We start from the raw sequence: 13,516 nt of genomic DNA, 5'->3' as shown, positions 1-13,516 counted from the left end.
TGTTACCAACAGATCTTCCAGCTTTAATATCTCACTATTCCTAGGCTGAACAACTTCACTTGGGCATCGATATCACAATGCATGTAGTCACAATAGTCACATCGCAGGATTATATTATTTATTAAATATTAAAAGACAAAGATATTATTCAATATTATTTGTATATTATTGTTTACAATTATTTACACAATAATGAACATGCTATTTTACATTTGATTTTTCAATTTCAATGTCTGTACTTGCTGTTAGAATCCCAAGAATACCATAAAGCACTGTTCATCTACTTTTTATTTTCGATCAGTTGTATTAATTGTAAATTAATGAAATCTTTCCAAATAGAGCTATTCAAGTCATCTGGAGAAATTATATTTATAACACATCAAAACAAAACATTGCAATGTCAGATTATTCCAATATCATGCAGCCCTAATATGATTTATTCATTTTAGCTTGCCTAAAGCAAATAATTGCAGACACAAGTTGTAACACTGAGATAGATGTTGTCACTTTTGTCAGTTTCTTATGTCCAGTGGTGTTCTCAGTGTGTCCCCATAATAGTTTATGTTAATGGTACAGTCTGGATTAGTCCTGGACAACGTTGTCATTCCATTTAGTGATGGAATGATTTTGCTTTGCAGTTTTTGTTGACAGGCTTGCACTGCTACACTCATCCAGATCTTTGGTGTGCACGGTTGGTTAATGTGATGTCTTGGCATATCTGCAAAATATGTTTGTCCCAAAGATAGTGCTTTAAACTTCTTTTTCTTCAGTAAAGGACAGTTCATCACTACAATAAGTTTACGCAAAGTTGATTTTATTCAGACTTCCAATTGAAAGCTTTTTATAATGATTTGTACTGTTCAGTACATCTTGATCCATCTTTTAGTATCTTATTATCCATCACACCATGATGTGGCTGCGATGACAACAAGAAATTGGGGTCAAATTTAATCATGTTAAGAAGTTATTAATTGCATATGTTAACACATTAAAGTGACTATACAGTATATATATATATATATATATATATATATATATATATATATATATATATATATATATATATATATATATATATATATATATATATATACAGGGTTTTACATTAACTTTATTACCGGCATTACATTAATTACCGGCCACTGTGGCTAGTAGTTTTTCAATGTTACTGGCCACTCTGCATTTTCACTAGCCACAATTTTGTTGTTGGAAAAATATATTCTATTTGCATAAATTTGACGTTGACTTGCTAAAATTACTTGATTTAAATTTTGTGTTATGTCCACATGCGTCCTCATTCCTTTCACTTTTTGTGTGTCGAGTATGAGCTTGCTCAATGAGCATGATCAAATGGGTCATTATAAATGGGCGTTATATTGCAATTAGTTTTTATTTCACATGACTTTTTTAGAGCTCAAAATTAACGATTTACCAAAATTTTCTCTATAACCACACTAAACAATAGTTATTACTTAGCCACAAATTTTTAATGTGTCAAAACAAGCTAAATATAACTGTATACTATACTTTTTATTTAACAAAACATTTCTTAAAAAAAAAAGAAAAGAAAAAGAAAAGCCAATGACTTTTTAAAAATATCTATTGTCATGTATCAAAAATGTGCGCAGTAATCTGTCGTGGCTAAAGATCTCTCGGGTCACCAGTTAACTACAAATAAATGGAGAGTTCATCTCCCATTAAAGCAATGTTGTAAAAGATTATAAAAATTAAACCATTTTAACAAAGTAAAAGCAAATAAAACCGTAAGCAAATAAAAGCAGGTGAAACATACCGTGTGTGATAATGAAAGGATCATATGCACACGGTTAACTTTAGGCCATTTAATAATCTGGTCAAAGTGAAAGCAACCAGTGCTGTGGGTGCATGTTCATCACTTTTTGTCTAGTTTATTTGAAAGAGAACCGATGACAGTTGCTTTTACAGAACCTGTTCCAGACAGTTGCTTCACGATTCGGGAGCGCGCACACGTTAAGCAGTCACGCGCATGCCTTTGAAGAAGTCGCACGCAAAAAATCAGCTGTTAGCGTGAGTGATCATCATCCTCTTGCTTTCTTCTGCTCGCGTGAACACAATTATTGTACTTCTCGATCTAAGATCACACTTGCACACATATTGGGTCATCCTTATGTTGTCAAACCCTGCTTTTAGGAAAACTACAATTTAAAAATTATTTTCAACCAGCCAAAGTGGCTAGTGGGATTGTCTGTCTATCCCGCCAAAGCTGAAATCTAACCGGATCTGGCGGGTTGGCGGGTGTTAATGTAAAGCCCTGTATATATATATATATATAATTATATATAGTTTATATAGTTAGAGGACTTGAAACACAGAGAGGAGTTACCCACACGAAGAACAGTTCAGGAAAGCAGGTAACAACGAAACAGAAGCCAAAAAATAAAATAAGCAATTGAATAAGAGGGTGAGAATGGCAAAATCTGAAAACGTAGTAAAAATCAGGTGAAAGCTTTTCTAGATTGCTTTTTAAAACTGTCAGTTGGGTTTAGGGAATTGGGTGGGCAGGCTTTTGAAAACACTTGGTTGGGTTGGGAAGGAGGAAGGTTGGTCAGTCGATCAGTCAGTGATTCAGTTAGTCGACAGCGGCTTCTGGTGTATTTACACAAGAACAGCAGGCGTGAATGGCACTCGAGAGAAAAATTTGAATAACAAAAAGCATACATGGTGACATCTGGTGATTTTGCAAAAAAAAATAAATAAATAACCTCGTATGTATTTGGTGCTCGCCAGAAATGTATATAGCGGTACATTTTCAGAATGAGCCTAGGTTGAAGAAGAGTGTTTCTACATATGGTTTGTAAAGCCCACTCAGCTGAGTGAAGTTTATTATATTTATAAAATATTTATCGAAAAAATATTTTATTATATGTTTTCCTACGTGTTCTACCAAACTCAATCAGCACCTCCTCTGGTGAATGCTAGAATTGTGTATTGTGATGACAGTTTAAAAAGTGCAGAAGCCTACATTAGTTCATTCCTTGAATGAATTCATGCCTGTGGAAAAGAGGAGGTAAAAGCCTGTGTAGATTAAGTCTGTTGTTCAGTTGTACAGTGAGAATGTCTGCTAGTCACTTCATTTCAGCCTGCAGTCATAGAAGAACACGGTACAGCTATAGTCTATTGTGTTTCACTCTCTCTTAGCCTGGCATAATTGAGTTAAATTTTGAAGCATGCCAAAGTGGAGTCTTGTAGCCTCTGAATAATGTAACAAAATGGTTCTGTTGGCATGTAAAAGAAATCTAGCAGTGCTTGAACAAATACATAGACTGCAGACCCTTCCTCACTCCTTATGTAATCTCAAACGAATAAAGATGGTGAGTTTGCATGCTTTTCTAATCCCATTAAACTCACAGTAAACTAGGGAGTGCAGAAGACCTGACCTTTTTGAAAACTTCCATTCATTTATTTAAGGATGCAATAGATAGTATTTTTTTTTTCCTTCGGGCAATTTGCATTCTGGGATTACCTGCCTGCCTGATATTCACTTGCAGCCTCAAACCCAATTAAAGCAGGACGAAGTCTGCTAAATTCAAGCTGTGTGATGCACTATGCTACAAAAAAAAAGCCAGGTTGTTGCAACCTAACATTGGGTTAAATAAAAACAAACCCGACCATTGGGTTAAAGAATGTAATTTAAATGTAATCTAAAAAATAATAACAATAATAATAATCCAGCATTGGGTTTGTCCATATTTGATCCAACATTGGGTTGCAGTGACCCAGTATTGTAGAGTAGCATAGGGTTTATATAATAACTAATTTAAGTCTTTTAATGCATATAAATCAGGGTTTTATTCAAGAATGCATAATGCTGCACCATTTATTGGCTTCTTAATAAATGGGAACAGTTCTGATTCAAAGAAAATGCAAAATATCCCAGAATAATGTGCAGAGATATAATATAAGTATGATATAGAGCTATGATATAAGTATGCTTAATGGAAGACCAGAAAAAGATGGGGGCTGGGGTAGTCCGAGTGTTTGGGAACGCTTGGAAAGTCATTACTCATAGAAATGGGTCATGGTGGATCAGGGCTGGGTGGCAAGATGGTTTAAGAAATAGGAAATGTGTCACATTATAAAACACTTTCCATGCTATTAGTATTGTGGTACATAGAGCGGCATGACTAACGTTGGGTACAGCTCTGTATGTAATTTACAAATAATGTTAGCATAGAAACATATGCAAGTACATATTTGTGCACAGCAGAGTGTTCAGCTCAAACTAGGTTGGGGGCCTATTGGAGAAAATGTTCTCTTGCGTGGACCAAATTTATTAAACTTATATTGCTCACGATGACATTATTATCAACCATATCATGAAGTCAAACTTTTCACTTCCCAAATATACAGTCTCAGTTTAAGGGTGTGTGATTTCTTTTTTTTTTTTTTTTCCAATGATATTTAGACAATCATTTGAGTGTGTTATATGCTAGTATATTAATTAAAACTGAGCACACATAAATATTACACTAAAATTGGTAATAGGTGACAGAAATTATTAAAAACGAATTAATTAATTCATTCTTTTTCATCCGCTTTTCTGGGGTGGGTCACGGGGGCAGCAGTCTTAGGAGAGAACCCCAGACTTCACTCTACCCAGACACTTCCTCTAGCTCCTTCGGGGGCATTCCAAGGCATTCCCAGTTCCCAGGAAAATAGTCCCCTCAGCATGTCCTGGATCTTTCCCCAAGGCCTCCTCCTATGCCTGGAACACCTCCGTAGGTTCAAAACAGATGCCCGAGCCACCTCAACTGACTTCTCTCAATGTGGAGGAGAAAGTATTAACATACCTGTAGATTGACCGGTAAATCAAGAGCTTTGCCTTTTGACTCAGCTCCTTCTTTACCACAATGGACCGGTGCATCAACTGCAATACTGCTGCCGCTGCACCGATCCGCCTGTCAATCTAACGTTCCATCCTTCCCTCACTTGTGAACAAAACCCCAAGATACTTGAACTCCTCCACCTTGAACTCCTCCACTTGAACAACTCCAAATGGCAAACCACCTTCCAGTTGCTGATTCTCATTCCAGCTGCATCACACTCAACAGCAAACTGCCCCAGTGTACGCTAAAGGTCAATGTTCGATGAAGCCAACAGAACAACATCGTCTGCAAATAACAGAGATAACAGTTTACATATTTTAAAAAGTAATTTATTCAACTAATTATTTCGAAAAGCTGATTCATTCTCAAATGAAACACAACAGTTTTTACGTTGAGTTGTGCGTCACTCTGCTCTGGAACTATTGTTAATGAGAAAAGAGATTGAAAGCAGAGAAGATTGTGTTCAAATATACATCCCATATTGCTAATTTATTTGTTTGTTGTTGGTAAACTGTTATAAAATCAATTAAGTTGCATTTATACTGATAAAATGAGAGAAACTGCACTCTTGCTTAATTAAAACTACAGTAAACAATTTCACATAAAATGTACAATAAATATTTGCATCCATTTCACGAGTTCACACTTCGCTAAATAGATTATGCGTATTTGGCATGCTGTCCGGGAAGAATGCTCTGAGCTTAGAAAGATAACTCTTCCTATTCCCCTTGCCAGGAGAAAAAGATATAGATAAGGGTCCTTAACCTAGCATTATAATGTTCCACCTATTCGGATTTAAGTAAGAATCAAGTTTAAAGGTGTGGAGTTGGGGTGGTGGAGGGATGCTGAAAATTTGAGAGAAAACAGAAGTAGGATATGCTTGGCTGTTTATAGGGGTTTGATCTTACGGTGACTGGATAATAAAATTATAATCAAAAGTGAGTTAAGCCTGATGATTTTTATTTAACCTAAATGAGTATAGCATGTCAGACAGCATGAACATGGCTCCCATGTCACACTGTAAGATCACAGTTGTCTAAATGACAACAAAGATGCACTAAACTTGGAAGAAAACTCAGCAAGAGTTTGAAGTCATGAATCAAAGAAAAAAATTGGATTGCAACAACCTTTAAGCAGCTGTCAGGGAACATGTCAAACCAACAAAGAAATGTCACTGATTTTAGCCAATAATTTCAAGAATCTTAAAAACTTGTCTGCGATAACCAAGTCATGGCTAAAATTTCAGTGTGAGTAGGGCTTTAGCCCTGTCAAAACATCTGTGCATGTTCCTCCTGGAATTTGTTTTTAAAACATCACATGGGAGCGTGGTAGCGCAGTGGGTAGCTGGTTCGAGCCTCAGCTCGATCAGTTGGCATTTCTGTGTGGAGTTTGCATGTTCTTCCTGTGTTCGCGTGGGTTTCCTCCAGGTGCTCTGGTTTCCCCCACATGTCCAAAGACATGCGCTATGGGTGAATTGGGTGAGCAAAATTGTCCGTAGTGTATATGTGTGATTGGGAGTGTATGGATGTTTCCCAGTAAAAGGTTGCAGCTGGAAGGGCATCCACTGCATAAAACATACGCTGGATAAGTTGGAGGTTCATTCCGCTGTGGTGACCCCAGATTAATAAAGGGACTAAGCAGAAAATAAAATAAATGAACAGCATGTGGACATTTTAGCCTCTGTTTAATTGCTGTTCCCATCCTAAACTACTAAACTTATAATGAACTAGGGAGAAACTGTGAACAAAAAAATAATAATTTGATAATCATCATGCATATTAATTAACTTGCTCAAGCACAGTGGACTATTAGGTAATACCAAAGGCTTAATTTCTGCCAAATTTTAAGCATCATCTCCCTCTGAGTGAAAAGTGAAATCACTAAAACAAAGACACAGATTATAGCAGTTGCTTTAATTTTAAGAGTGCGAGAACCCAAAGCAAAATTCACTGCTCAGCATGGCCTAATTTTACTGCAGACGCCTTTAGTCAATGGTATTAACAAAGGGATTCTATTAAGAAAGTGGCAGTGCCAGTTGGGCAGCTGTCTCTGTTTGGCTCCGCATGCAATCCACTCCTCGCCGTTTCAATCTCTTTATAATGATTTATCAACCACCACAAACCGTCCGCATTTCAATGTAGCAAACAAGCCCGGGTCTTCTAATGTGCTTAGTTCAGTAGCTTAAGCGGTCACGATAATTGCCATCACAGAAATCACCTGCTGTCGAAAGACTGGAATACTGAGTGCAGTAGAAAGGAAAATGGCCGCCAAGGCCCAATTATTATCTTCCCTTTCATTTACAGACCCAGCGGCAGACTTCTGTCTCCACTGAGATGGTTTCCTACTCTGGCAGTGTCACTTGTGCCTCTATTTTATGGCTTGCCTTGAGAACAGAGTCGTGTGCTTTGCATATTGATTGACGAGACAGGTTTGCTTGAGTCAGAGGGAGACAATGTGCACATTTGATCCTTCAGGCGATAAAGTCCTTTTCTGTGCAATTTATACAACTTCAGGCTGCACTTCACATCGCTGAGTGTTTTCCAGAAACTGTTGTTCTTCATTCATTCATTCATTCATTCATTCATTGCTAAAAAAAAAAAAAAATCTAAACGTGGTACCAAAAATGTGGTACCAAATTAATGGTAACATATTAGTTGGACGGGTTGCAAAAACCTTGAAACTTTCATAAAATGAGCATTATTTTTTTACTTCCTATATTTCTGTTCAGCAATTTTACTCTAAAGGGAATGTAATTATACTATTTTTGTGAAATTGCTGAACCTACTGTACACAGAAAAATGCTGAGAAAAATGCTCATTTTGAAAGAAAATTTCAGATGGCACTTAGAGGTTTTTGCATGTGAATGCTTCAACTATAAACATGTATAATCATGTGCACAATGCTATTAGATTACGGCTGTTCCGTAAACCAAGCTTAGAGAAAAATTAATTCATTCATTTTCTTGTCAGCTTAGTCCCTTTATTAATCCGGGGTCGCCACAGCGGAATGAAACACTAACTTATCCAGCAAGTTTTTACACAGCAGATGCCCTTCCAGCCACAACCCATCTCTGGGAAACATCCACACACAAATTCACACACACACTCATACACTACGGACAATTTAGCCTACCGCATTCACCTGTGCCACATGTCTTTGGACTGTGGGGGAAACCGGAGCACCCAGAGGAAACCCACACAAAGGCAGGGAGAACATACAAACTCCACACAGAAACGCCAACTGAGCCAAGGTTTGAACCAGCGACCCAGCGACCTTCTTGCTGTGAGGCGACAGCACTACCTACTGCACCACTGCCTCGCCACTTAGAGAAAAAGCCAGGCTTATTTTGATAAGTCAGGTTTATTAATGGCGGATTCTATTTCATAAATCAAATTTACGATAGTTCTAACACAGTTACACTACCAACTTAGGAAACTAGCCTGGTCCGGGGCAGGTTAACTCTCAGGCTAAGGCTCGAGTTGAAGCTTAATAATTTTTAACATTCACCTGCTGTAATTTGATGCCATCTTAATTCACTTAACCTCTTAATAATTAATGAAACTTTGTAGTCACTTAATATATACACCAAACAATAAATTAAGAAACAATGTTTAAGTATAGAACGATAATACCTTTAAATACCTTTTTAATACCTTTATACTCATATAAGTTATTGCAAATACAAACTGAAACATTTTAACAAAATTTTATATATTTTTTTATGTTTCTGTTTTCCTGTTTATCAATTTAGCTTTATATATATATATATATATATATATATATATATATATATATATATATATATATATATATATATATATATATATATATATATATATATATATAACAAAAATGTAAAGCAGTAGCCTCACTTTAATTTGAAAATATTTTCTCACGGGCCGTGGGAAAACACAAGTTTCAAAAGGAAAGCTGCAACTTGCAGAGCTTTCCAGAGCAAATTAAAAATCCTGCCGATTGTGAGTGCATGGCTCTTCGTAGCTATTATTTTAAACTTAATGTGCTGACATTAAGCACATTTTGAATGTTACAGTGGAACAGCAATGCATTAAAATGTTTCCTTGCTAGCAACAATTGGCAGTAAACGCGTATTCTTTCTAGTTCTCTCTCGCACACGTGTCAACCACAATTTCAATGTATTGTTACAAAAATTTTAAATTAATGTTAATAGGCCTACATAATGGTCTATTTTTAAATTGAGACGATCTGCAATTCCATGTCAGGTTCTCTTTTGCTTTGTTGAAAGCCATAGTTTTTAAATATTATGTTGAAATTGTTATATGTTTAAAACAAACGCAGCTTTCTCACTGTGAACAGCTGTGTCTTGTTGCAGAGCTCTTTCAGTAAATGTGCTATAATCATAATCAAAATATAATCGATGCATCTATGCTCGACCTTCAGGGTTTTACGTCAGAAACGTGAACGAGCAATTATCTAGATTATTTAAACTGAACTCAGATTAGTTACAACAAATGATCTTTAACTTGCTGTTATGGATCCAGTTTAAGCATGAACGTTTAGTTCGGCTCACTAAAATCAGGTTTTAATACCAGCTTTTTTTAAACAACTTTTATCTAATAGCTCCCTAAACATTTATTTATTTATTTATTTATTTATTTGTTTGTTTGTTTGTTTGTTTGTTTGTTTGTTTGTTTGTTTTTTTTGTTTGTTTGTTTGTTTGTTTGTTTGTTTGTTTGTTTATTTATTTATTTATTTATTTATTTATTTATTTATTTATTTATTTATTTATTTATTTATTTATTTATTTATTGTGCTTTTCTAGTACTAGCAAGTTTGTGCAATCAAGACTGCTAATGACTTCCGTTTACCACTGACCATTTTAGACAAGCCACACATTTAGCACATATCAGCACTTTGGCCACAAGCCATACTGAAATGGACTCAGACCATTAGGTTTTTTTTTCTCTTGACAAGATTTGATATTTCTAGACCAGCACCTCTGGCTCCAAAAACCTTTCATGTGGCAGACTGCAGCATCCCTACAGATACCTCTGCCCAGGTCCCTTCACTGGGGCACCTCTGATCCACCAGCTTTGGTTGCCACCTCCCTGGCTGTGATAAAGGCTTGGCTTGAATCTCCCAGGATGCACCTGGCCTTGTGTTGATAATGGCCCAAGCAGGATTTCCCAGCATGCAGTATGATCACAGCGAGAAAAGGGGGTGGGCAGAGCTGAGTAAACACATCTGGTCTGTCTGGCCAGGACACAGCCTTGATGTGTCCCATCAACTCTGTCCCCTTTCTTTAAAGGATGGGTCTCAGCTAACCCCCTGTGTGTGGCTCCAAAATTAGATTGGGATGATTGATTACACGCTCTTTTGAGTCCAACCAGGAGGAGAGAGGCAGGACTTATCGAATTCTTCAATCCCATCCTTCGAACTGTCACGGATGTTTCATCAAAGTCATTCGCCGGGCCTGTTGAACTGTTTCATCAACTTAGCTCACCAATGCCACTGTAGACACAATATTGCAGGAGTTACCTTTTATTGATTCCCTTTAAAACCCTTTGACTGTTGTTTTAACCCTCCTGTCAACTTACAGGTCAACAATGACTTGTAATCATATACAGTAATAATAGAGGTTAAATCAATTATGTTTTTGTTCTTTTTTAATCCTGAAGTTTGATGACTATTTCAAAAATGACCCCCAAACATTTTCTATTTTCATGAAGGCTCTGCACATATTGGGTACAACGATTGTCTTAGGGTTCAGTTTTGACCTTTCAGCTACAAAAAAAAAAGAAAAAAAAGAAAAAAAAACTGTTCAATACAATAACTACAGGTACACACTGATATGCACCTTCACACACATAATAATCAGCTGTTTAACTTTTATAGAGACTGTCTTGCTAAAAATATTTTTACACCTATGCAAATATAATAATCATTAGAAAATATTGCCTTTACTTTAGTCAAATTTTGTGGTACCCACTGATTAAAAACTAATGAACTATTGCACACTGACATAGGAAAACGTAGACATTATGTAGACATTTGTGATAATTGATTGACCATTGATATGGTTGTTTCTGAAAAATAGATTTTAGATTAAATTTGAATTGACAACTGACATATTTCTGCTTAATGTGAGTGGTTTAGTAAAGGCAGGTCATGTTTGACCCTTGAGACAAATGGACAACCCAGGCTCATTTTGAAAACGTAGCCCTATATGCATTTCTGGAGAGTGCCAAATATGTCCCAGGAGCTACATTTTTTGCAGTTTTGTTTTTGCGAACCCGCCAGAGGCCGCAGTATATACTTTTTGAGTTCTCAAATTTCCCTCCTTTGTGACCTGACTGACTGACCGACCGACCGACCGACTGAATCACCACACCCACCCCTTACCTAAACCCAACCAACCATCAACCCCCTGACTTTTACCACCTTTTTTAGATTCTCACAGTTGTTTACTTGTCCATTTTAATTTTTGGCTTTTGCTTTTGTCCTACCTGCTTTCTGGAACCGTTCTTCACCAGACTGGAACCCCGTTTTTGCTCTTTTTTGCATGTCAAGTCCACCAACAAACTGGTAATAGTGGAAAAGTTGTCCATATGGAGGTCAGCTGTTAGCATGAAAAAGAAAGAAATGCAGCCACACATACTTCTGGCCACACAATTTGTGATTTCCAGAAATGTATATAGGACTACGCTTTCAGAATGAGCCTATGTTGCAAATGGACTATACCAAATTCTAAGATCTCACAAGTGAAAAATATGTTGCAAATGGACTATACCAAATTCTAAGATCTCACAAGTGAAAAATATCTCACGAAAAATCTTGCTGGGAGAAAGCTAATATCAATAGTAATAAAAATAGAAGTTGCTGCAACCGGGGAAACTAATGTGCTGTTTTTTTTTTTCTAGATGATACATTGCTTACATGTCAGAGCATATGGCACACACATAATACACACTGTCAAGTTTCAAAATAGTTTCTGCTAAATGTTTTATTTGTGTCTGATTTTTATCACTGACTGTTTATTAAAGTAAAGCTGCTTTGACATTGCTCTTGTATTAGGGTAGAAAAATAGCCTAAAAGGTTCTTATTCTGTGAGGCAAATTAAGGAATGGATTTTTGGCACAGGTATTTCAGAATGACAAAAACAACATTTGAAATGGTGAATATAGACATTGGTCCATTGGTAAGTTTGGTTATCAAGTTAAATCTTTGGTTTAGATACTGTCACAAACATTTTTTTTTTTTTTATTCGTTAAATGTAATAGCGGATTGGAATGATGGCTCAGTGGTTAACACTGTCACCTTACAGCAAGAAAATCGCTGGTTCAAATCTCGGCTGGATCAGTTGACGTTTCTGTGTGGAGTTTGCATGTTCTCCCTTTGTTCTAAGGGCTTTTCTCTAAGTGCTCCAATTTCCCCCACAGTCTAAAGACATGCGGAATAGGTGAATTGGATGGCCTAAATTGGCCATAGTATATAAGTTTGTAAATGTGAGAGTGTATGGGTGTTTCCCAGTTCTGGGTTGTGGCTAGAAGGGCATTTGCTGTGTAAAACATACGCTGGATAAGTTGGCGATTCATTCTACTGTGGAGACCCCTGACAAATAAGGGACAAAGCCAAAGGACAATGATTGAATAAATGTAAAAGCCATAATAGTTTACTAGTACTTTCATATTTTCTAAAATGGGCATAAAATATGTCAATGAAAACGTCAAAATATTGGTCTACATCATCCATTTCCCCTCAGTCGTAATGAATCCAAAGAAATGCTAAAATTAATTAACGTAAATGTTATTTCACAACACTTCTTCATTTTTTTGTATTATTTGAGGTTTTCTGAATGTTAGATCTAATCAGCTGTAATCGACAAACTGATAGCAATCATGTTTGCCCTGTCTAGCCAAATGTTGTCACCATCATGAAAAGATTTACCTTGATAACCGTGACATATGATGATGGTATAAGAAGGATAATCCACAGCTAGCCGTGCATTAAACTATCTGAATGTTCTCTGCTCCACATTGAGCGGTTCATTGCTTCCTTGTTGTGGATAAAAATAGTTTAACAGTGAACAATCAGACTGCATTTGGAAAAATTCATGACTCTCATACTGTAGATGTCTAGTCTACATGGTTATATTTAAGTGCTTTTACCAAATACACAGACTACACATTTAGAAGAACAAAAATATCTAGTCAGTAGGAGGATTCTAATCTGAGGCAAAACATTACATTTAACATACTGTATCGAATAACAGTCACAGCAAAACATGGAATTTGTGCCTGCAGCATGTTCAAAGTTTTGTGGAAACTGCCATACATTGTTTGCCTTGAACTGATTCACAGTTGGTTTTAAGCTCATGACTCATCTCTTTCGCCCTGGGAGGATGTAACCAAAGGGATCATTATTTTATACCATGCTGACATCCCATTGCCCAAGCATAAAATGCACTGTGTGGTAATGCAGTGTGTAGTCGAGCTGCAGAAAGAGGACACACTTTGACTGTCCATTGTTTCCCAGACAACAAGAACACCAATCATGTCCTTGACCCACTAAGAAATGATTAGCATAAAAAGCATCGCAGGCACGGATGAGTAAATATGACATGTTTAGTCTTTCATTGCTGTCGCATGAAAAGTGGTGCAAATTTTTGAAGA

General features: G+C 36.5%; 1 protein-coding gene across 2 annotated transcripts in view; it reads left to right on the top strand.

Moving 5' to 3' along the window:
* tafa5a (TAFA chemokine like family member 5a) overlaps nt 1–13,516 on the top strand; it is a 147,776-nt gene that overhangs the window by 20,992 nt on the left and 113,268 nt on the right.

Source organism: Danio rerio, chromosome 4 (genome assembly GCF_049306965.1).
Source record: "Danio rerio strain Tuebingen ecotype United States chromosome 4, GRCz12tu, whole genome shotgun sequence".
Classification (NCBI taxonomy): domain Eukaryota; kingdom Metazoa; phylum Chordata; class Actinopteri; order Cypriniformes; family Danionidae; genus Danio; species Danio rerio.
Note: the sequence above shows the minus strand (reverse complement) of the source record. Positions and strands in the feature narration are given on the sequence as shown.